The sequence below is a fragment of the Taudactylus pleione genome, unplaced genomic scaffold (assembly GCF_031769625.1).
Source record: "Taudactylus pleione unplaced genomic scaffold, aTauple2 ptg000016l, whole genome shotgun sequence".
NCBI lineage: Eukaryota > Metazoa > Chordata > Amphibia > Anura > Myobatrachidae > Taudactylus > Taudactylus pleione.
The window spans coordinates 51347208-51372031 of NW_028284418.1; the positions used below are offsets into that span (position 1 = coordinate 51347208).

At 46.2% G+C, this 24824-nt stretch overlaps 1 protein-coding gene across 1 annotated transcript in view; it reads left to right on the forward strand.

Annotated features, from left to right (window-relative positions):
- Positions 1-24824, forward strand: part of PLCE1 (phospholipase C epsilon 1) — a 415545-nt gene that overhangs the window by 31681 nt on the left and 359040 nt on the right. The window contains exon 2 of the mRNA XM_088476428.1: positions 1291-1374. The gene's annotated coding sequence lies outside the window, so the exon portion shown is untranslated. The remainder of the gene's footprint in view (positions 1-1290; positions 1375-24824) is intronic.

A 24824-nucleotide genomic window follows, 5' to 3' on the forward strand; every position in this document is an offset into this window, starting at 1 on the left:
CATCGCAAGCCCGATGGTCGCGATGGACTTGACCATCGCAACCATCATCATGGCCGCTTGCAATAGCTGTGGGTGTCACCCACAGCTATGCGAGTGGCCAAGAGGCCGATCCAAAAAAAAAAAAAAGCCAGGCCCTGATTCAGAGCGAGCGGCTCTGAATCAGGCCCTTGGTGTGAAAAAAAGCTGCGGCCGCTGCATCGTAGCTCTTTGTATGTCGATTCAGAGACTCAGTCGCACACAGATAAACAAGTGTCGCATATCAAATGAATCAGCACAGTCTCCTGGTGGGTCCTAGTCACACTGTATAGCGACTTGGATGCATTTTCATCAAAAAAGACGCCAGGCGGTAGCAGTCTCTCACGGGACCAGGCGTGAGGGGCTGTTTGGCGCGACTGAAGCAAAGCCGAGTGAGGCCACATCTGTAACAGACTTGGGAAATCCCTGGAGGAGGACTACTGGGAAACCATTAGAGAAAACGTGGCCGCCTGCTCAATAGCCACTAATTAAAAGGACTGTACAGTATATAAATGGCATACATGTATCCTTCCTCCCATTCTAGCTGCAGGTGTGGATGTAGGCCTATATGGACTAATTCACATAATTACTGATTTTCCTTTTTCTCGGACATGGCTTCTCTACACCCATGGTCTTACCTCCTCTTCTGGCAATCACTTGGCTAAGCTGTACTCCCACATCTTGCCCTTTGCCTAATAGCCAAAGCCCCAAAGCAAAGTGAATCCCCCCACCCATTTCTTTCTTGAAATCCTTTTTCTAGTATATTGCATGAATGGAAAAGATATCATCATTTACATCACACAGTAGATACAGTTTAGCAGATCTGAGCTCTTTACCTATATATGTGATTGGGTCTAACATCACCTCCACATACAACTTATGTCACCCCCCCTCCCATCACATCATTGACCCCTGCCACTATATTGGAGGTTTTTCTACACCAGCCCCGCTCCCCTCTTTCTCCATGTTCTTCCAATCCCCATCTCCTTAGACCTGGAAACTATTCTTTGGTAATTATGTTGTTTACAATTGTTACGACTGGTTGGGTACGGGATGCCAGCGCTCATTACGACTATTCAACTGCACTTTTCTCTGTAATTCTTTATTTGATTACTTGCCACTTATATTATCTTTTCTCCATGTCTGGAAACCATGCTTTTCCGACAAACGGTAAAATATAAAAATAAAAACTGTTTTAAAAAAAAAAATGCAGATGTATAACCGGCATGAAAATGTGAACGTCTTGTATTAAAACACAACTTCTTTGTCTTGCAGTCTGTCCCATGCACCTCTCTTTGGTGGTTGAAAAAGTGATCCTTGTAGCTGGGAGAAACTCAAGCAGCGGGACTGCAGCACAAAGTAATTAGAGTAACCTAGTCTAGACTTTTGATGGAAAATTAATGAAGTACTTGTTTTATCTGAGGCATCTTGATTTTTTTTTTTTTTTTTTTTTTCTTTTAAAGTTTTATAGTAAAACTGCTCATGCTGAAAATGACACCTACTGTTATGTAGCCAAAGCTTTAGTGCATAAAGCTAATTTGTAAAGATGCTGAATTTATGTCCACTTGTTTTATTAGTTTCTTGCCTTTACTCTAGTTGAGTGTCAGACATGATTAAGCTGTACACAAATAGTTGAATTTTGTCTAGAAATGCAAAATGAACATGATTCATGTCAAGTGAAAATATATATTTTTTTTCAAGCTCTTACACTAACCCTCCAAGACAAACTGTTGCTGGTGACCTAGATATTGGCATCCTAATGCAAGTACACATACAAAGAAGTGTCATGAGCAGTGGTTTGAATTACTGCATGGACCTACTGTATATACTGTACTGTGATCAGAGCCACCAGCTACAGCTTTACAAAGTTCTGTAGTTGTAGCTACACTCAAAACTGAACAAACCACAGTTCATTTACTTAAAGCTGAATAGATCATTGGCACCAATATTGAAGCTTGGAAACTGCATCAAACTGAAATGATGCCATATGGAAAGAAATAGTTATTAGATAAAACTTATTATGATAACAATTAGTCACAGTTTCACTGATGGAAATTAACTTTTCCTAGTCCAAAACGGAAATAACTGCCCAAGTGATTGTACAGCAGAATGAGACGGATTCACTTTCCCTCCATGTGTTGTTTTTGGCAGTCTGTGTTTTGGTCAGAGAAGCTTCTTCCTTTTTCCTTTAGGCTGTGCTTTGTGTGTCTGGATTTAAATGTGGTGCAGATGCATACAGTAGAGTAGGTGTTTTTCACTTTTCACAGTTTTATAGTTTACATTTTGCTCACAGTGATTCTGTTAATATTATAATATCCTCATGTTCTTATTTATAAAAACCCCATACACGGCACGATATCGTACCTGATATCGTGCTGCGCGCTTCCGCGGGGTCGTACATCACATCCCCAGGTCTTCCTGCAGAACCATCTGATCTGGGATGCGATGTACGATCCCATTCAGATGAAGGAGGGGGAAACCGGCATATCGTGCGGCCTGCGGAGACCGCACGATCACCGGCGGTGACAGCACGATCCGTATGCCGACGGATCAGCAGTCGACCTACGCGGTGCATCGCACAGTGTATGAGCACCTTAAGTGTTCTGCTGTTTACTGTGTAAAATAATGTAAACTTTGTATTCAATTGCCAATTCATCTGTTTTTTTTTTTTTTTTTTATGGCACGTTTTGTATATTCTACTAGTCGTTTTAAATGCTTGGTTTGCGTGACATGGTTTCCCTGTTGAAAATTAAGTTGGATGCATACAAAACTATATTTTAGAATTGTGTCTTTAGTTTCAAATTATTTAGTCAATTTGTACATTTTATAAATCCGTATTCTTATGTGATATTTACAATCTTCACATTGATGTGGGATTTCACTGTGGGCCCACAGAAGCAGGATGACTCATTTACACAAGGCAACAGAGACACATATTTCACATAGCATTAAGTTGTTGCATTTTCAGTGTGTCTACATGCGTTGTGGTGTAACAGGTTGGCTAGAAATCTCACACTGTAATAATGTTTGTTTTATTTATGCTTACTGATGTAATCTTTTTTGTATTGGAATACTGTATTTTAAAGAGAGAATTCTAGGATAGGTTGCACTAAATTTGAATTTTGAATTCGGTTTCCCATTTTTGCTAGACTGTGGGACATTTGTAATAATAATTAGGATTAAGTTGACCAAAAGCTGCTACCTCCAAAAAAAGCTTAACATTTAAAATTTTTCATATTGAATAGCAAGCTATCAGGTAATGGGTATAGACAGAGCGGTAAAAAGGCCCTGATCGCAAGCTTACAATCTATAGGGAAATAGGCATTGATATACCAGGATAAGTCTATATATTGCATATTGGTCTGGCAGATGGCACAGAATCTTGGTGGGCTGTGTGATTCAATCACACAGCAGTGTTGGCCTAGGGTCAGTGGGATGTGTGAGTGTAAAAAGAGAACTTGTGTAAAGTTATGTGTGGACCGTGTTGAGTGGAGGTAATTAGTAGAATAGTTTACGGATGTTGTGTGGATGGTTCTGGAATTTAATAAGCTTGCCTAAAGAAATTATTTCTTCTTCGGGGTCCATGGGGTCCACAGCCAATACGTTGGGGTATGAATCCCGGTCACCAAACAGTTAATACAAATGAACTCTCTGCTCCCAGGATGCACCGAGTCCCTCCTCATATACCCGCTGACGCCGGGACCACGTGGCGGTCCGGCCTCCGGTGGTGAGACTGGGCGGAGGTTAGCTGCAGTCAGGGGCAGAAAAGCCTGTCGCCTACACTAGACCGCCGGGATGTGATGTTTCCTGACCAGCCGGGGCTTGTGGCGGCGGCCATGTCAGTTTACCGGGCAGGTCCAAGCAGCATAGGGGAGGTCCGCTTCCCCAGCGGCCCCTCCCCTGATCCACATGCTAGTCCAGTCTTCTGGCGCAGCAGGGTGGGTTGCTCCTCCCAGCCTCCATATAGGGCAGTCAGCATGTATGTCAGTTGCTCTCAGAACGCTGCTCCTTCAGGACGCTGGGCAGTCTCCCTGTATACCTTTCCTACTGCTGGTTCAGGTTTTACAGTGCTCTATCCTACTAAGCCTAGCGCTGATTATGGTAGCAAGAGCTTATATGCGTATGACTTGCAAAAGTGTTTATGCATGACATGTGATTGTTGTCTGTGGATACTGTTTCTTATGTAAAAGAACTATAATTCCTATATCCTGTCACTGTCTTTCCCCTTATCCCTTACTACAGGTGTGTGGGTTGAGAATAGAAAGTCAGCACATATGCTCTCAGAACCTTGGCATAGTTGACATGTCTATGGAGTCTGAGGGTCATGTGTCGGGAGCCCCGTTACTGATATCCTGTATAGCCTGCAAGGCAGGCTTATCTCCACAGGACTTTCTACAAAATGAGCTTTGTGGGAACTGTTTTAGACAGCCACCACACCGATTAAGTCTGCCTATTACAGGCCCTGAGCCCCCTTGGGCATAATTTTCTCAGGTTATGGCTCAGGTTGCAGAACGGCTGGCACCACCGCTTTGGGGTTTGCCCCAGCAGATGGTCAAGAATTGGATAAAATTGTGGCCTCCATGGCAGCCTCAAAGACGGCAGGTCTGTCATCAGCTGCCTTGTCTAAACTTAGACTGACGTCCTTTCGGGGGTTTCGGCCACAGGGCAAGGCCAAGGGTCAGCCCTCGGCGAGATTTCCACCTAAAAAAGCGGGAACCAGGAAGCCCTGGCAGAACAAGCATCCAGGTTCTAGAATCCAGGATAAACCAGTGGCCTGATGGGACGGGCCTCCCTCTGGGGGATCCCAGGGTGGGGGGCCGACTGCTTCGGTTCTCAGAGGCCTGGCACCTCACGACGGAGGATGCCTGAGTACGAGGAGTCATCTCCCGAGGGTATGGCTTGACGTTTTGGAGGAGCAGTCCTCAGAGATTTCTTTTGTATAAACCCGCAGGAGGGTTCAGAAAGGGCTTTGGCCCTTCAAAAAGCAATTCTGGCATTACTAGCATTGGAGGTGATGGTTCCGGTGCCAGGGAATCGGTTACGGGAGGGGTTTTACTCCAATTTGTTCTTAGTTCAAAAACTGAATGAGTCATACCGGCCCATTCTGAATCTGAGAGAGCTCAACAAATTTATTCGAGCCCCCGGTTTCCGGATGGAAACGTTGCGATCGATTGTGTTGGCAATGGAGCAGGGGGACTATATGTTATCCTTGGATGTACGGGATGCCTACCTCCACATACCAATCACGCAGGCCCATCAAAAATTTCTTCGTTTTGCGGTAGGGGGAGAACATTTTCAGTTCCAGGCCCTACCTTTTGGCCTGTCCACAGCCCCTCGGTTGTTCACCAAGGTGATGGCATGCGTCAGAATCTTGCCTTACTTGGACGATCTCCTGTTGCTAGGGCAGTCCCCGCAGCAGTTACAGGATCATTTGGGGCTGACGGTATCATGTCTGTACAGTCATGGCTGGATCATAAACTGGAAAAAGTAGTCACCCTGTCCAGTACAACAGATGTGTCACTTGGAAGCAAGATTGGACTCCGTGGTGCAGAAAATATATCTGCCGGAGGAGAAGATTCTTGCCTTACAATTGCGAATACGCAGATTGCTCAAACAGATATCTGTTCTAGTGGCCATGTAGGTCCTGGGGTTGATGGTGTCCACTTTCAGTATGGTGGAATATGCTTAATTGCACTCCAGACCACTGCAGCAATTAATTCTCTCGGTGGAACAAGGATTACCGCACGATCAGGTCTCAGTTGCTGCGTCTCTCTCCAGAGGTGCGGTTGTCCCTGTCCTGGCGGTTGCAGACAAAGCATCTCAGGCAGGGTCGCCCCTTTTGGGTGTCGGATTGGACGTTGCTCAAAACTGACGCTAGTCTTCAGGGTTGGGGGGGCGATGACTGGGTCACACACTTTCCAAGGAAAGTGGTCAGTGGTGGAAAGCCGGCTACCGATAAACATCCTGGAACTAAGAGCTATATTCAAAGCTTTATTTCAGGCTCAGGAAATCCTAAAAGACAGGCCGGTGCAGAAACAGTTGAACAATCGCACCGCAGTCACCTACCTAAATCATTAGGGGGACACAAGGAGTCGGGCTGCCTTGGCAGAGGTAGACAGAAGCCTAAGCCAGCTGAGAAACAGGTGGCATTGACGGTCTTCCGTCCCACCTGGGACCACCTACAGTGGGAGCCCGCCTGCAAAGATTTCAACAAGTTTGGAACCAGACGTCTCCAGAACCGTGGATCCGCAGACTAATTTCCCTGGGGTACCGTATAGACTTAGAGTTTCCCCCTACACCTGGGTTCTTCACTACAAGTCTGCCAATACCTGTAGACAAGGCCATGGTTCTACAGGAGGCTATCCAGTCTCTAGTAGTATCATCTGTGCTAGTTCCAGAACATCAACGAAGTATGGGGTTTTACTCAAACCTGTTTGTAGTACCCAAACCCGGATGGATCGGCAGGCCCATCTTGAACCTCAAGTCATTGAACCTGTATCTGATGATGTATCGGTTCAAAATGGAGTCTCTGCAGGCCGTTATTGCGAGCTTGGAACCAGGACAGTTCCTATTATCCCTGGATATCAAGGATGCCTATCTCCACGTTCCCATTTGGGAACCACACCAAGCCTTTCTGCATTTCGCCATATTGAAGGATCGTTATGCGTTTCGGATATTGCCGTTCGGGTTATCTTCGGCCCCCCGCATCTTCACCAAACTCGTGTCAGTCATGATTGCTCTCCTTCGGTCATCGGGAGTGAACATAGGCCCTCATTCAGAGCCGCTCGTTAGCGGCAGTACGCTCGTTCCGAGCGATGTTTGCACATCTGCGCATGTGTACGGTTTTTAGTACGCATGCGCGAACCAGTCAGTGCGGCCGAAAATCGTTGGTACGCAATATAGCGAGTGCCTGCTATTTTGAGTGACAGAATGAGGCGTATGTGGGTGGTAACAGGGGAAGGTGCTTGAAAATGGGGAGTGGAGATCCGAACGCAGGCGTGCTTAAAGGTCAAAACGGGCGTTTTATGGGTGTGCATATTTAAAACAGCAGCGTCAGTGACCACGTCACTGGGTTATTTTATAGCCAGAACTGCTCGCAAATTTGTGGTAGCAAACACCAACCACAAGAATAGCGAGCAGTTCATACGCTGGTCGATGTACTCGATTAATCTAATAAATAGCGGACATGACGTAGGATGCGAGCGGCCAGGGGGCGTTTTTAACAAATAAACGAGCGTATGTTTTGCTCGCTCGTTCAGACTTAGAGGTGTGAACAGACTGCAATGTGCGTACGGATCATTTGAATAGCCACCCCTTGTTTTTAAACGAGCGACCACAAATAGCGAACGGCTCTGAATGAGGGCCATAATCCCTTATTTGGACGACCTGTTACTCAAGGCGCAATCGGTATCTCTTCTTACAAGTCATGCCTTACTGACCTATCAGACTCTAATCCAACACGGTTGGATAATCAACTTCAAGAAATCAAATCTCAATCCGTCCCAGAAGCTCGTGTTTCTGGGCATGATCTTGGATACGGCATCGCAGAGGATTTTTCTTCCAATAGACAAAGCCCGGGATCTCCGGTTGTTAGTTCAGCTGGTCCTCAAACCAAGGAAGTTGTGCCTTCTTCTTTGTCTGCGTCTCCTGGGGAAGATGGTAGCGGCCTTCGAGGCACTACAGTTCAGGCGGTTCCACTCCAGGTTGTTTCAGCTGGACCTACTAACACAGGGATCAGGATCTTATCTGCTTCTACATCAACAGATCCGTCTGAGCCCAGCTACCAGAGTGGCCCTTCTCTGGTGGACACAATCCACCAATCTTTTAGCGGGCCGAAGATTCGGAGTGTTGAATTGGATCATCGTACCAACGGATACCATCTTTCAAGGATGAGGAGCATTAGTCCTCGATTATCACTTTCAGGGTCGATGGTCCCCTCTAGAACAAAAGTGGCCCATAAATGTGTTGGCGCTCAGAGCGATTTACAATGCTCTGATAGAAGCAACAGCGTATCTAAGGACTCATCTCGTAAGAGTTCAGTCTGACAACGCGACTGCCGTCTCATACATCAACCTCCAAGGAGGGACTCTGAGTCGCATGGCCATGCGAGAAGTAACTCAGATTCTCAGGTGGGCCGAGAGCCAGTCAGTAATCCTGTCGGCGGTATTAATCCTGGGTGTGGACAACTGGGAAGCAGATTACCTAAGCCGCCAGGATATCCGTCCCGGGGAATGGAAGCTTTATCCTTATGTGTTCAATGCGTTGATACGTCGATGGGGATGTCCTCAGTGGACCTCATGGCGTCACGACTTGGTTTACCTATTTCCTCCGATTCCACTTCTTCCTAGATTGCTAAAAAGGATAAAACACGAGTCAGCCTCTGTCATTCTCGTGGCTCCGAACTGGCCTCGGAGAAGTTGGTTCGCAGACCTTCGGTCCCTATTGTCAGACGATCCTTGGCCCCTTCCTCTGTGCCCGGGTCTGCTACAGCAGGGTCCTTTAGTACACCCCAACCTAGCGCAACTGCGTTTAACGGGGTGGCTCTTGAAACAAATATCCTAAGACGCAGAGGAATCCCAGACTTTGTCATTCCCACCATGCTACGCGTCAGGAAACCAGTTTCGGCTGCGCATTCTCATCGCATCTGGCGTTCTTATATTTCATGGTGTTCCAGTCGGGAACTACCATCTAGGACTTTTCGATTGTCCCGGTTTCTGGTTTTTCTTCAGACTGGTCTGGATTCTGGTCTTCGTCTTGGAACTTTAAAGGTGCAAGTTTCTGAACTTTCCATTTTCTTTCAACGGAAATTGGCCCTCATTCCCGAGGTGCAGACGTTTCTTCAGGGGGTCTTGCGTGTGCAGCCTCCTTTTGTACCTCCGATAGCTCCCTTTGACTTGAACTTAGTGCTTTTGTTTCTTCAGTCGTCCATGTTTAAACCTTTTGGAAGAGGTTGATATTAAGTACTTGTCTTGGAAGATGGTCCTCCTCTTGGCTCTAGCTTCGGCTCGTAGAGTTTCGGAATTGGGTGCTCTGTCCTGTAAGCCACCTTACCTTGTGTTTCACGCTGATAGGGCGGAACTCCGGACGGTAGCCGCCTTCCTTCCCAAGGTAGTGTCGGCTTTTCATATTAATCAGCCTATTGTTGTACCGTCTTTGGTGGAGGACTCTGGTTGTTCTACCTTGGATGTGGTTAGAGCTCTCCGCATCTATGTTGACAGGACTGCTTCCCTCCGTAAGTCTGAGTCGCTTTTTGTCCTCTATGATGCGGCTCGGAGGGGTTGGCCAGCGTCTAAGCAGACTTTGGCACGTTGGATCCGGCTGACTATTCATCAGGCTTATGTTGGTGCCGACCGCCGGCCTCCTTCGTCCATTTCGGCTCATTCTACATGTTCTTTGGCTGCATCATGGGCAGCCGGGAGGGGAGCCTCCACGTCACACTTGTGCCGTGCAGACACTTGGTCTTCACTTCACACGTTTTGTCAAGTTTTACAAATTTGATACGTTCGCTGTTTCGGCATCCCATTTTGGCCGCCTAGTTCTGCAGGCACCTCAAAGCGCTCCCGTAGGTGGGGAAAACTTTGGGACATCCCCAGCGTAAGCACCTCCAGTGTCCCCTAGTGGATGAAAGAGAAAATGGGATTTTGGTACATACCGGTAAATCCTTTTCTCTGATTCCACAGGGGACACTGGATGCCCACATCTGCGCTCTCAGCCTGCCTGTTTGGTATGTTCCATATGTTCCATATATTGTATGTGTTGATTGTGTGTTCTTCTCTCCCTTTTACTCCGCTTGTTCTCCATCTCCTCTCGGTCTTCATTTTCTAAACTGAGGGCTGATGGGGCATTGAGGGGGAGGAGCTTCCCACTTATAAATTATTTAAAGTGCCGGCTCCAGTTATTCACGCCTCTATACCCCAGCATAAGTACCTCCAGTGTCCCCTGTGGAATCAGAGAAAAGGATTTACCGGTAGGTACTAAAATCCAATTTTTGTCTTCGCCTGCTGGAGCTTGGTAAAGAACTGGCTACCTGAGGCAGGGGATGGGGTATATGAGGAGGGACCCGGTGCATCCTGGGAGCAGAGAGCTCGTTTGTATTAACTGTTTGGTGACCGGGATTCATACCCCAACGTATTGGCTGTGGACCCCATGGACCTCGAAGAAAAAGAGTTACCAAAGGTATATCATACCATAACTCTTATTTTTTTCTGCGAATGTTTGGCGGTATGGAGGAAGAAGAAAGTCATCTTGTGAATGGGAGAGCATCCACAGAGTGGGTGCAGCCTGAAAAGAAGTCTCGTAAACGTGAATGGTAGCAGGTAATAAGTATGGAAAGATGCAGAATGGAGAGGCCGAGCTGAAAAATATTGTATATAGTATTTAGCTATGAATGCCCTTATCCAACAGTCTCCCATCAGAAGAGGTGGAAAGTGGTCCTATATGTGATTTTGGGGGGGAATTAAATAATTTTTTTGGTCATCTTAAAAATGGGTGTCTATCAGAGCGATTCAATTGTTGCTCCGATCAGGCGCCCATTGGCTGCGGCAGTCACGTTTTTTTACGCAGCCTCCGGTGGTGTGAAAAAAATGTGTGAAAAATACTTTTTAGACTCCCAAACAGTAGTTTAGATGCCTAAACCAGGATTTTAGACGGGATCAGCCACTTTTCACATCTAAACCCCGTCCTTTTGGGCATGTGAAATATTAATGGGCATCTGATCAGGGCAGCAATTGAGTTGCTTCAATAGAAGCCCATTAGTTAGACGCTCAGCGCTAACAATTGGGTTCCCCTTTGAATGATAGAATCCCACACATGTTTTGATGTTGTTTCCTTAGTTGGTGAAGTAGTTTGGGCTATGGCAATACTTTCCCTTCCTATTTATACCCTCAGGTCTCATGACAAATTTTCCATGAGATTTCCCTTCAGAAGTGATATTATAGTGTGTAATTTTCTGTAAAATATTTTTCACCTTAACATTGTGAGCTGTTCTGATTATGCTATTGGTAAAGCCAGGTGGTGATGGACCTTTGGTAGATTGTTCTGGTGTTGCTTTCTCTTTTAATTACCCTGACTAAAGGTGGGTATACACCTGCCGACCTACCTAATGATTGGCATGTACATACACACTTACCAATCGTTTATACAATCGTACATACACACTTACCAATCTGCGCTGACATCACAGCTGAGAGGGCATTTACATTTGCCCATCCAGTTGAGATGTCAGTTACCGGGGGTCCCTGCTGCAAGAGTATGGGCATTCGGCAAGTCGCTGGTACACACAGCCAGATGGTCACCATCCGCTGGGCAGCAGGGCAGATGTGATATGTCTGTAGGGGCGATTCAAATGTTCTGCTGGCGGCTTTTGTTTTTAAAGGCGCCCGACAGAGCAATTCAATTGTTGCTCTGTCAGGGTGCGATAGCCGCCGGCGCCGGCATTTCTGCACGCACTCAGGAGTGCTCAAGCAGAAATGTGTCTGAAACACCCTTGTTAGGGTGCGCTAACTGCAAATAGCGCACCCTAACCAGAAATCAAGATGGGTTTAGCCGTTTTAGACTGCTAAACCTAGTCTTTTAGTCGGCGAAGCAGGCGATAATTAATGAGTGCCCAGAACAATTGAATAGCAAACTGGGCGCTCATTAATTATCACGACTAAAAAAACATTTGAATCGCCCCCTGTGAATTATGTTGTTCAGACATATCATTTATACACACCCGTGGATGCACTACAGATATATTGCCTGCTCCATTAAATAGGTGATATATCTGTCAGTGTGTACCCACCTTAAAGCTAGGTACACACTGGAGCGATCAGCGATCGTTCTGACTTTACTATTTCCCTTGAGCCCAGCACAAGTGATAATGAGCATACCCACACTGCATCTTGTAAACGACCAAACGATATATTGTATTGTTTTGTCACTAGCGATATATCGTTACTACTGTACACACTTAAAAAACTGTCGTTGGGATCCCCTGAATTTATGAATAATGGGCTGTAGCTGTGCACAGTGGGCTGTGCTGTAAAAAGAGGACATAGGGAAAACACTATTTTCTCTGTGCAGTATTGCTTTGTGTTTTCAGAGACTAGGTTATCCTGCTGAACGCTCTTACTGCTATGCTGTGTATTGCTTTGCTCTACAAAGTACTTCCTTGCTCTGATAGTTATGGATCCTCATCGCTTTCAAGGTGTGGCTGCCTTTGCTGTCATTGTGGCATCACTCTCTGATACCCAGAAGGCTCGCAAGAGGAGGAGAGTGGTGAGGGCCGGCTGGACAAAGGAGTGAGATTCGTGAAAATAATCCCAATGATTATTGCAATCTCCTATGCATAAATGATGCCACCTTTTAGGAGTTGCTACATCTGGTGACTCCCTACATCGAGAAGCAACACACCAGGTTACGAAAGGCCATCCCAGATGAGGAGAGACTGGTGGTAACCCTACACTTCCCGGCTACCGGCAGGTCCCTGGCTGATCTCAAGTTTGGCTCCCTCATCTGTCCGCAAGCTTTGGGGATCATCATCCCTGAGACCTGCCAAGCCATCATACGTGTACTGAAACAGCAATACCTCAAGGTAAGAAAAAATGAGGACACAGATTTAAATGTCTTTTATACATGTTTTTTTTTAATAATATCACTGCAACATGCAGCGTCCATTAAATTTACTGCACTAGAAGTACGTAGCAATTGCATAGAAATTTTAAACAATAGGTCCCAAATATTTTCGAAGACAATAGTGAATTATTCCTATTGTGGACACACGTATAAAGTGGAAAGAGATAAAGCAGTCACCAATCGGAACCTTTCAAAAAGAAGGGGTTTATGTATCAAGCAGCAGTGGGCTTATACCAACCAATCACCTTCTACATGTCATGCACACAATGTACTTATAAATGATAAGTAGAAACTGATTGATTGTTATAGGCTACTCTCCACCGGGGAACTTCTCTGCACTGCTTGATGCATAAACCCCAGCTGCTGATTGGTGACAGCTTTATGTCTCCCCACTTTACAATTACTCCCTATTGGAAGGCATGGTATTGGAGATCACCGGGGTTCTCTTCCGGGGAGCTGCACTGCAACATACGACTATATATTGTGTTGCTGATGGGTGTACTGCTTCCTTGTGCAGACTGTGGAGTGTAGGGGTGATGTCACTACGGCGCAAAATGTTGGGATGGAGGTGGAGTAGGCTGAGGGTAGAACCTATTTCCCTTTTGGGAAGTGATATGAGTGCGGGCCCATTAAGTCCACCTAAAGAAGAAAGTTGTCCCGTTGTGGGCTTGCTGCACGCTCCTCGCTGCTGGCTTGGTGGCTCGCTACGCTCGCCACAAGATTATATTCCCCCTCTATGCCCTCTTGTATGGTAGGGAATGACGTTGGTCAGTAGCTGATGACGTCCGGGTCCTCTCCACAAAGGGAATTTAGACACTACAGTAGGCTGAGGCTGTAGTGGCGTAAATGTTTGACGCATAGGCCTTGTTGTCAGGTTGGTGTCTGCGGTCAATTCACCACTTAACCCCCTCATTAATGTGGTAAATATGATGGGCTCAGCGTGCGTGCGCTGGTCATCAGACATGCGACTCATTTTAAAAGCATATGAATTGCATAAACTTTCAGACTCGTTGGGGGTCTTCTTCGATAGATTCTTTGTTGAAGTCAGTACTTCACGCTGTGGTAACAAATTGTCCTCTTGGACTTCTGTTTGAGGGTTAGCTGGCCTCTTCCTCTTTCTATGGCCTGGCTGCCTATGGAACTGTGCTGAGACTGCTCCGGAGCACTCTCTGCAAAAGTAGATGGCTGAAATGAAAAAGAGATATATGACATGAAAATGTTGATTAAAAAAAAACATGAATAGTTGATGAGATGTATAATGATAACACTGACATTTTATATCTTTTTTTTTTTTTTCCTAGCTCCTGACAACTGCAGATGAGTGGAAACATATTGCTGATTAATTTGAGGACCGCTGGCATTTCTCTAAACTTTGGAGGAGCTATAGACGGAAAGCACGTCCATATAACCCCACCTCCCAACAGTGGATACTACGTTTATAATGATAAAGGCTTCTGTAGCATTGTGCTGATGGCAGTGGTCATTGCGTGTGACATAGGGATGGCAGAGTTTCTGATGGTTCCTTTCAACAGACTGTCTTTATGAAAAAAATGACGTCCAATACTCTGAACCTACCATCTACCGCTCAAACCAAACACGGAACGTTTTGAAGCCATATCTACAAAGAACAATGAACAAAGAGAGGCGTATTTTTAACTATAGACTTTCAAGGGCTAGGCGAATTATGGAGAACGCTTTTGGAATGTTAAGCAACAGATTTTGCATTTTTAACACCACCATCAATTTGCGTGTGGAAAAAATTTACTGGCTGGTAGTGGTGTGCTGTGTACTTCACATTTTCCTATGCCATCAAAGGGCCACTTCTACTGTTTTGCCAGATGAAGTGGAGCCTGTAGAGGAGGAGGTTAGATGGACACCACTTGTGGAACTGGAACTTAATCACTGAGTTCACGTGCCAGGAAGACCCGTGAGGGCTACATGGCATATTTTAATAGTGTGGGTGCAGTGTCGTGGGAAGATGAAATGGTTTGATAATGACAATAAGCACTTACCATCTCAATCCGGCTACATTCCAGGTCCTCATCTTTCTCCCCTTCAGGTAGGTATTCGGAAATTAAGGAGGCTCTCTGTTCGCCTTGGTCGAGGGTGAATTTCAGCAAGTTGTAATTACCACAATTTAGTTTGGTACACCTCATTTGCTCCCACCCTAGATCGACTGGAGGCCTGCACTTTCTTGTGTTTCTTCAGGAACGCCGTTCTGTAACTTTGAATTTTTCTGGGGACCCAATCCGCATCACTACGGTATGGCTTGCTAATACAGATGAGGGCCTGGATTGCTGCTGTACGTTTCAGCTTATTTATGTAGTCCTTGCTACGGACCTTTCAGAGACATACATGTTGTCTATAGACTTCAATGAACTCTTTGGTGAATTTGTTGCCCTTTTCTAAGGGCATTTTGCTAAAACAAATTTTTTATTAAAAATTGAGTAATACAAAGTGTTGCATACGATACCATACCATAATGTTATAAATTGTATGTATATAATGTTTATACTGTAGTACTAGTTTTAAAATTTTGTTTTTAATATTTTGTTAATTTTTTTTTTTTTTACTGGTTAAATGGTTGTTTTTAGATTTCTGCCAAACTTAAAATAAGTGTTAATAATTACATTTGGATTTTAATAATATAATTTTGTCACCCTGTCATCAGCCCCCCTAAACACTGCACAAGCCAGCCCCCATATAGAAATACATACCGCAAGGTTCACCCTGGCATCAGCTCCCTACACATACCAAAGTACTTGAAAATTATTGTGTTGAGGTTCTAGCTGCTTTTTCTGCTGCTGACACACGCTCTGCACGGGGTCCGGCATACACATGGCGGATGGAGGATCAGGGCATGACAGGAGGATTACGTCAAATCTGTACTACTAGAGGAGTAGCTTGGCGCCATGTCACCCGGAGACAGTGCATGTCATAATGCCCCACCCCCGCCGCACACACTCCCTGTACTGAACTGTCAGTAGCAAATGCAGGATTTCTGGGGGGGGGTTCCAAATGCTTGATTTATAGTGTGTGGCCAGTCCATGAAGAGGGAATAATTAGCACTGATCCAGCTTTAATATGTGTCATACAAAGTGTATTGTGTATCATAATTCCAGCATATACAGGACCAGCTATCACAGTAAGCCTTTAGATGGAGCAGTAGTGCCATCCTGTCTGAAGTGAATGTACTTATTTCAGATGTGGGCACCATTCCAGAGCATGGGAGCAAGTTCGGGTGTCTGGGGGAGCAGCTGAAGAACCTAGCACTGCCCTGGACATATATGTACATATTGGTCTCGTTATGCACTGCATAGTTTATTATTATACAGTGTTAATAATTAACCAGTAAATCACCAACAGTGCATGTTTACCATATCTCGTAGATGGTGCAGTGGTGTATTTATTACTTGCTGACACAGGTTAAAAGATCCACAGGTGGTGCTAATTATTTAATTTGGGATACTGAAAATAACATGTAGCACTAGTAAAATTCTATAATATCACCATTTCTATTGTGGTCATGATGTGAGCTGGGGAGAGGGGTGCCCTCCCTGCGTTTGCCTATGTGTATGGCCATCCTGCGGGGGAATATTGAAGTGAAGAGAAAAACAGCAAACAGTGGCAGTATCATGCTGGGGCATGGAGGTCCTATTGGGGTATGGAATGCTACGGTGATGCGTTGACATTAAGTGATAACTGCTTTGGCACTGCTTTATGTATGGCATCTAGGATCTGACATTTATCTCCTTTTGAATCATTGTTATTAGTTAATAGAGGAAATTGTATTATATATTCTGATCATTTAAATTGACAGAACAATTGTGCAAGAGTGAACTTCCACAGGGTGCACAGCTTATTGCTGCAATTACTGCCCCTAGCAGCTTTCACTGGAGTGGGAACACATATAGGAAGCTCCCTTCTCTGCTATGCTCCCACTTCAAAATATACATTGCACCTATATTAAAGTGAGTACTACTAACCATGTCATGTTCTATCTACCACCATTGTCATTATTAATAATAATAATAATAATAATATTATTTCAGGTCTCCTAAAAGTATATAAAGACCTTTCAAATAACACTTTGTGGTCACTTCATTACTTTAAATAGCAAAGTAAAAACTTTTCTTAACTCATACCATAACTGAAGTTTCTACTTCAGGGTCCATAGGGGGTCCACAGGGTTGACCTTGGGGTATAGGTTGGGAACCAAATCCGGGCACCACGCAGTTAAAGCTTTTAGCTCCCGGGATGCACTGGGTCCACTCTCCCTATAACCCCACCCCCAAGCCAGAGGCACCTCAGTTTAAGTTGGTGCCCGGCCGGAGTCAGGTCACCGTTAGCGCAGGGGGAGCTGATTAGCAGCCCCATAGCTTTATTTTATTTTTTTAGGGACAACGTTTTTTCATGGACTTTGGACTCTTCAGAGCGGCAGCGTCGGACTGTCCATAGGACGTCTAAGCTGCCGCTCCGTCACCCCGCTGGCGCTGAGACGCCAGTACAGATCTGGGGATCTCAGCCGGACTCTGTGGGCGCCCAGGACTGCTGCCGGATCCACGGGGAGCAGGTAAGGTCGCGGATCACCGCTTGCGGTGATCCGCGCATTTCAAATGCAGTCCTGTGCCTCCGGTCTCAGGGGACAGACCGGAGGCGCCGGCAGTGGCGGCGGGCCCCCCATACCCCGTGTGTCCACTAGACCACCAGGGACTTAACGATCGGTGCAGGGAGCCGGCGTCCCGGGGGTTAATAGCCGGCCAGGGGAGGCAGCCTTCCCTGTTACAGCGGCTCCTCCCCTCAGCTCAGCGCGCCTTTCAGAATCCATAGTCTGGCGTCGCTGAGCTGCTTCCTCTGCGGGCCACGCTTCCTCTGAGGTCTCCAGCGGCCATTTTATCTCTGTGGTGCAGCAGAAATCTCTCAGGATGGCAGTGAGTCCAGTCCCCCTGCGTACCTCACCATCAGGTCAGTGTACACAGCGCTGTAGCCTTCCCAGACACTGAATCTGGGCAGTTGAATGCAGTGTAATAGTGCAGTATATTATATGACATGTTTATGTATATATGTATATATCTGCATTGTATGTGACTTATGCTAGTGCTGACTGTACTTTATTCTCTCACCTGTCAGTGTATATCTATCCCTTTTCTTTATCTGCCCTAATACAGCTGTACTTAGGGTGGTTCTGAGACCTCACATTTATATACTTGTTAATATTTGTGTGGTTTGTCACATACTGTTGCGTGCTGCACGTTGCCATATTTTAGATGGAACTGTGTGTTGCATACGCTGAAAATGGGTCCCTGCAGCTAATTTTTGGCATCAGTCAGGACCAGTATAGTGCTGCTTAATATTTCCGCCAAGATTGGTCAGATATGTCTGACCAGGAGATAGAGCGTTATACTGCACCCATTTTTACTATCCTGCAAGTCATGTGCTGCAGGTGTTAGTGCGGAGGATTTGACTCATAAAGGGTTCTGTATGTGGCGTCATCTGGTGCCGGCCTCTTTCACGACCCCCTTGGGCGGTTTGTTTTCTCGGGATCCTCTCAATTGCGGATCGCCGGGCGGGCCCCATTGTTGTACCTCACTTGGGGTTACTTCACCATACTGCCCTTTTCATCTCAGGGTATCTCGCAGCTTCTTGCACTCTTCCCCTGTGACACAGACTACCGCTCCCTGCAGGGGTTTTTCGCAGTATATGAATTCCCCCTGGTGCCACAATAGTCTTTCATTCCCCTTGCAGGGATTACCACAACAGCCACCCTGGGTGGATGTCGTTTTCTACGAAACGCTAATTGGCGTGGTTGACGCCCTGTGGTTACTTCCCAGTTGGCTCTGCCGTGAACTGGGTACTGTTCGGGGCTCTTTCCCTCTTACACGGGGGGAAGCCTATTTCAGGTATTATTATCCCTGCTTTAGGGCTGGTAGCAGGTCCATTCTGGTTAGAGTGAATGTTGACCTGCACCTGTATCATACACCCTCAGTATTGCGTGCCTTCGGGTTACCTGTTGCTGACTAGCGGGTGGATCGCATAGCGGGACTCTGGCTGTTGCCAGATAGGAGGTGTTACAACAGTGTTTGGCCTCCTGTCCCAAATTCCCTGAGGGTCATCACGAGCCCCTCCTGGGGGGGATGGGCGTGTTACTCGTCTGATTACAGACGTTACTACGCCTCCCATTCCTGCGTGGTCGGATTCTTCGGATCCGTAGGTGGTAACTCTGCCTGAAATCAGTATACTTGCTTTCAGGAGTTGTTACCCATCCTACCATGGCTATAGCATGGTTGGTTAATACTATTGCATATTGGGTTGATGCATTTGTAACGTTTTTTCCCCTCCAACACGTCGGGGGTTCAAATGTATTTGGTCGCTCACGTAATATATGCTGTTGTCATAGGTGGAAATGCCTATATTGGATACCAGTCTCCTAACTTTCAGAGTTCCGGCTGCGACTGTATCCTCCGTAATACCCTATGGCTGCGCTCTGGGAATGCAGAGGTGCAGATACCATCTTTAGGGTTGATATTGTTTGGTCCTGACCTTGACAAGATTGTAGTAACATTGGCAGTATTACTAACGACAAGTTTACCGCTTTCAGCTATGCCCACTACAAGGCCTCAGACTAAGTCTGTTAAGTCTTTTTTGTCCTCTGGGTCAGCCTAAAGGTCTGTTTCTTCGTAGACTGTCGGCATCTACAAGGGCCGACATATCCAGTACCGAGCAGGCCTGGACTGCCAGCCGATCCTGCTTCTGAACCTACGGATATCTCTTCAGTCTGACGGGACAGGCCTACAACTGGGAGATACCGATTTTCTCAGTTTGCCCGGTATTAGTGTCAAGTTGCCGCGGCTACGTGGGTAGGAGGGTACGCCCTCTTTACAAGGGCCTTACAGATCCAGAAAGCTATGCAGTTGTTGTGGTAAGCGGAGCTAATTAGGCCATCCCCACTATCTCAGTGAGGGACTGGTTGTTCTGTTTTCTTTCTGGTGCGGTGGCTGAATGGTCCTCTTTGGCCTATTCTCTGTCTCAATTCCCTGAACCAGTTCCTAAAGCTACCTGGGCTCAGGAGGAAATCCCTATGCTCCATCATACGATGTTTGGAACCTGGGGACTTTAGGGTATCACTGGATATACAGGACGCGTGCCTACGGGTACTTACAGAGACCTTTCCTCAGCATGGGCTGAGGTTTGCTGTATCACAGCAACACTTACAATTTTTCGGGCTCTGCCTGTTGGGACTGTCCTCAGCCTCACAGGGGTTTACCAGCATTTTGGATTTTCTGACAGTTCTTCTGTTCAGTATATCCCAATGCTCCTGTACCTGGACGGCCTCCTGCTCTTAGCGGGATCACCGGGGTACTTTACGGCCAGGTCAGGATGACTGTGGCTTCTTCAGGGTGCAGACGTTTAATCAACGGGGAAAAAGTCCTCCCTGCATCCCTCTCTGGGTATTCTTCATCTAGGATCCCTGGTGAGAATTCTTCTGGCGTAAGACGGAATCTCCTCTCTTCCATTAGGAGTACATGGTTGTCTGCGCAGTCGACAGATGTCTTTACACTCTGGGATGCATGGTGGAATGGGCTCAGTTCCATTCCAGGCCTTTCCATAATTGGCTCATCTCCAGATGGAATGAGTTTTTTCTGTCGGATAACTGTTCAAACGATGATGCTCTCTCCGGAGGCAAGTCGGTCCCTGTCCGGGTGGCTATGGCCATCTCGTCCAGGGTTTTCTTTGCTAGGGACAGTGTCTGGATCGAATCCTTTTCAGTGCAGTTGGACGTCTGTCGATTCCACCCTGTCAATTAACTTACTCTGGCATAACTCTTGTTTCCCGGTGAACCTGAAAAGGTTCAGTCCGACAGGGTCAGGACAGTGGCTTCCTTTTTAGCAACACTGTTCGTTGGGTGGCAATGACAGGTATGTCACATATTCGGACATAGTCCGAGGGTCTCCTCCCGACCATCTCGGCAGCGTTCATTTCAGGAGCTCTCCATTGGGAAGCGGGAGTCCTCAGCCGTCACGACGTGCATCCCGGGGACTAGTCTCTTCCCCAAGAGAGGTTTCATCTCCTGGTGAGCAGGGGGGGCCCCCCTGAGGTGACCCTCATGGCCTTCTGAATTTATCACACTATGGTGTTACAGTTCAGCTCTGGGGATTCTGAAGCAAACTTCAGCGACTCTTTGTCGGTGAAGTGGTCCTTCCACTTTGTGTACCTGTGTTCTCCGGTCTCCCTTCTTCCTCGAGGTCTTTGGAAGTGTTTTCAATCGAGACGGAGATGCTTTCCTGCTGGTGGCTCCTGATTGCCCCAGATGTCAGGGGTACTTGGATCTTCGGAGTCTCTACATCGATACTCCATCCCTGATGCTTCACTGCCCGGACCTGTTGTCTCAGGGTCCTTGGTTTTGCCTTGGACCTGGGTCGTTTGTCTTTGACTGTGTCCTTACAGTGGTCTTACGGCTTCCCTGGCTTTGTCATCGTTGGAATGATTAGAGCACATGGATCAGCTTTTGCTGGGACCTACCACAAACTGTGGCAGCCATAAATCTTATGGTATTGTACCTGTCGATACAATCCTCCGGTGTCCAGGATTTCCAGATATTCTGGCATTCCTTCCGGCTGGCTTGGGTTTCACACTTGGCCTGGTCTTCCTGACAGTGCGGATCTCTACACTGTCAGTATGGTTAAGATATGGAATTGCTTCACTCTGGTATCCAGTTCATCCTTTGGAGTGTTTTCTTGATTATGCCTCCATTTGTCCTCCCTAGGGACTCCTTGGGAGTAAGTAGTGGTTCTTCGTTACCTCCGGGGACAGTCAATGGAACCGCTGGTTGTGATAGCCATTACATGGTCTATTGCTTAGGCTCTCTCTTTCTCTCAGGGTGTTTATATCAACCAGGAGGGTGTCTGAATTGGGAGCGTTCTCATGTGGCTCCCTCTTCTGGAGGGCATCATGTCAGGGTGGGAGTTGCTCTCGCCCTGTGTTTCTTCTTAGTGGTTTTCAGGTTCCATATTATTCTGGAACTTATGGTACGGCCATTCTGTCCCCAGTCCTCTCGGCTGGTGTGGCCTCATTGACTGTGGTCTGGCCTCTTTGGATTTATGTGATCCGTTCAGGTTCCTTACGGAAATCGGACTCCTTATTGGTGGTCTGAGATTTCTGGTTTTCACAGGAAAGGATGGCCGGCCTATAACCAAATGTTGGCTTGGATGGCCTCGTAGGTCTTCCTCAGGGGCCTACCCATGGGTAGGCCTTCCTGTTGTTGATGCTTGTTTTTTCTCGGGCCATGTGACCCTCGTGTGCGGCTCGCTGTGGCGCCTCGGCTGTTTTGCCTTACTAGGTGGCCACGTGGTCTTCTGTCCACACCTTTTTAAGGTTCTAGGCATTGGTTTCCTTTGCCTCTCAGGATGCTTCCTTTTTGGCGACGGATTCTCCTCTCAGCACAGGAGCGTCCCCACCCTTGGTTGAACTGCTTTGGGACATCCCCAAGGTCAACCCTGTGGACCCCCTATGGACCCTGAAGTAGAAAACAAGAGATATGGTAAGAACTTACCTTTGTTATCTCTGTTTCTACGAAGTCCATAGGGTCCACAGGGCGCCCGCCCTGACGCACCTGGCTTCATATGGGCTGTGTGGGTGGTCACCGGTTTTCCGTCTCCCATTTCGGTGAGTATGGTTGAGTGTTCCAGTTTTCTCTCTCTTTTTCTCTCCTCCTCCGGCCTTTGGCTACTTACAAACTGAGGTGCCTCTGGCTTGGGGGTGGGGTTATAGGGAGAGTGGACCCAGTGCATCCTGGGAGCTAAAAGCTTTAACTGCGTGGTGCCCGGATTTGGTTCCCAACCTATACCCCAAGGTCAACCCTGTGGACCCTATGGACTTCGTAGAAACAGAGATAACAAAGGTAAGTTCTTACCATATCTCTTGTTTTTCATATATTTTAGGACTTTTCCTCAGATGTGTCACTTTTAAGTCCATTTGAAGCAAAATTAATGATTAAGGACAGAAGGAGAGAGGGGAGAGGAAAGTACCGATCAGAGAGGGGAGGTGACAGAAGCCAATAACAAAGAAGAGGGGAGGGGCAAAGAGCCGATAGGAGAGGGGTAGTGACAAAAGCCAATAAGAAAGAAGAGACATATTGTTTGTCGACTGGTTTGCAATCATGCGTACACACTGAGCGATGTAGACTGTCATTTCGAAACGGCAAATCATCCCGACGTTGCTCCAGTGTGAGCCTAGCTTAAGAGTTAATGGAAGCCAAACATATAAATTTGTGTGTTTAACCTAGTGGGGCTTTCAGTATTTGGGGTCTATTTATCAACTAAAAAAGTAAAGTGTTAAATAAGTTCAGACAACAAATAGTTTAAGCGCCAGTAATGGTGTATTGCACTCTCTCCCCCACTAATGTGTTCTGCTGCACACCAACTAGAGGTTTTGCCACACCTCTAACAATATATAGGAAAAACAAGGGAAAGTGTCGGTGGCGCTGAAACATACAGCAAGGGATGATGATGAAATCTCTTTAATGTATAAAAAACATGAATAATACAATAAAAGCAATATGTATAATTCCCGGGAGTAAAAAAGCAACAATGAAACAATAATGCTCTGGAATCCACCAGTGTAATCCAGCCTAAATTGAGTTAGAACAGCTGTGATAGTTCCATGCATGTAAATCCAATAAGGCTAAAATCCAATTCCTACATGGGTAAACCGATGATCCTTAAATGAGGGTAAGGTCAATGAGGGCAATAGTGATGGTACTGAATAAAGATAATGGTGCATGTAAGGTAAGAGCTAAGTGACCCCAAAGTTCCGGCTATATGAATAAGCAAGTCAAGACACTGAGAACAGCTTTTAAGAAATTAGTGAGTTTTTACCTTGTGGCCATCTTCCTCCGATGTTCTTCACAGCAGGACAAGCGCTTTGTACATCACACGCAAGCACTGTCTACTGCCCGGGCACCAAACTGCCAATCATACAGGCCATGCCCCCAGATCCAGTGGTAATTACAGCCGTCTGTCTGGATCATGGGGAGGCAGGTGTTGGGCCCGCTGACTGTCTGGGCCCGGAGGAGGCTGCACTGGGGGCTGGCACAGAGACACAGCAGCTCTGCCAAAAAAAAATGGAGAGATTGGGACACAGCCGGAGGAGTACGGAGTGGGGGAAGTGATGATGTATCTGAAAAGATCCCTTCTGCTACACAAGCTGCTGTGTAAACGGCAGCTTGCGCACCATATCGGAGGCTGTACGCAATCTCAGAGTGGGGTACAGGTTCACACACGGGTTCTGAAAAAAAATAGCTTTTTTCGGAACTTGATGATGGCACAATTTCCACATCCCCATACTAAAGTATGGGGAGTGTGGAAATTAACGCGGCAGGACTGTAACCAGGAGATATCAGTGATATCTCCTCCATTACATGCTACATTAATAGGACAATCTACCTAATTATGGAAAATAGGGGGTAAAAACGAAAATTATAGGATGATGAATAGACCCCTTAGACTTTGAAACAAATTAAAACTTTTTTCTAGGTAAATTTTTCAATGTTCGAAATGTATTCATGGAGACTGTGCTAAGTCTGTTTGTTTCATTTTTCTACACTTATTTTTGTAGACTGCAATTTAGTACTTCCGTTTTCTGACATGCAGACTTTAGCTGACAGGTGAAAATAGAATTTCCTTATCCAGCAAGTCCAGTGACAGAAACTGTGTGTGCGGACCCTGCACGCCACTCTCCTGGCTCTTTGCTGCCTAAAAACAGCTTTATAGGTTTGCACACTTCGTTTCACAGACTTTCCTGCTTCACTCTAATGTGCTATATGTGATAGCAGATTATAGTGGTGCTCAGTACTATTATGTGCTATCACATAAAAACATAATTAGGCAGGGAAAGCGCAGTAAGTCATATAAACGTAGGTCTGCTAACTCTTCTGATTGTCTCCATAAAGCCGGAAGCCGAGCTGTGTGCAGTAGTAATAAGTGACTGGTATTGGATGTTAACACAAGCTTTACAGGTTTTGGAGATAATGAAAAAAATAACTTCTTAAAAAATAATGAAAATGTCAACAAGTAATTTTAAAAACAAATGTAGAAAAAGACACAAATGGATCTCATGCTTAGTTGGACCAAATTTGCATCTAATTTGCAATAAAAAAAATATTATTTTCCTTAGCTTGCAGAGCTGGCCATGTTAGA